This window comes from Tachypleus tridentatus, chromosome 1 (genome assembly GCF_004210375.1).
Source record: "Tachypleus tridentatus isolate NWPU-2018 chromosome 1, ASM421037v1, whole genome shotgun sequence".
In the NCBI taxonomy this organism is placed as follows: Eukaryota; Metazoa; Arthropoda; class Merostomata; order Xiphosura; family Limulidae; genus Tachypleus; species Tachypleus tridentatus.
Window position 1 is genome coordinate 41,025,134 of NC_134825.1, and position 1,047 is coordinate 41,026,180.

Here is a 1,047-nt window from a genome sequence, read left to right on the forward strand (position 1 = left end):
AGATTTAACAATTACAATGTACTATATACGATCACAATATACTGATGGTATAGCAGGTAGAACAGCGCCGGAAGGGAAAAGGTTATTTTTTTCCTATAGTGTTGAGCAAATCTTCTCGTAAAACGTGTTTTATATGTTCAACTTGTTACGCTATTTACTAACGGAAGTTAAATGGATTTCACCACACGTTTTCTGTGAATAAACAAAATGTTTGAACGTAAATTTTAAAATTAAAGGTTACTTTAAATGTTCCACTACTAACACATTTTGTTCAAACAGTGTATAATACGATTACAAAATAAAAACAGTATACTTAAAGAAAAAACACAAAGGAAAGAGATATATGTCAGAGCAAAGGGAATATATATATATTATTCAATTCATAGAAATACGTTCGATGCGAAAGTATTATATCATTTTTCATTGTTTAAACAGCTTTTCAAAATACGTGTTTACATACAAAGATGGGGTTGACGAAGTAAAGTTTGAATATGTAAATTTGATAACAATGAGGAATAGTAGCACCTAAATGTCATATAAATATTACTGTGAGATGTTAATTTCATAGCAGAGTGGCGCAGTGGAAGCGTGCTGGGCCCATAACCCAGAGGTCCGTGGATCGAAACCACGCTCTGCTAACATTACGTTTTCATAACTTCATTTCTCGGTGATCAATGTCATTTAATTTATTTCAAACTAATAAGTACTGCTAGGATTTTCTTTGTTATCTATTATATATTAATTATTTTTGATGTACTTACACTAATTAGGTTTTTTGTATTCCATCGTTAGTTTGTTGCGTGTTTTAGTCTTTTCTTTTCACATGCCTTCCTTCATTTCATGTGTATATAGTTTGTTATAACGAAAAACATATTGGAACATAAAAAAATGAAAATACATTGCACCAGTTGAAATGATCCCAGGTTATATGGAGGGTTTTGGAGATGTTAGCGAAAGTAGGACCTACGTTGTGCTGGGGATACATCGTCAATCAGTCTTAACATCCATTCGCCAGTTTCACAAAATAAGTTTGCTCCCATTTTCCTA

At 32.1% G+C, this 1,047-nt stretch overlaps 1 non-coding gene across 1 annotated transcript; it reads left to right on the forward strand.

Annotated features, from left to right (window-relative positions):
- Positions 1–566: 566 nt before the first annotated feature.
- TRNAM-CAU (transfer RNA methionine (anticodon CAU)) lies at positions 567–638 on the forward strand. Its single transcript has one exon. It is a non-coding gene; the product is annotated as a tRNA-Met (tRNA).
- Positions 639–1,047: the final 409 nt, after the last annotated feature.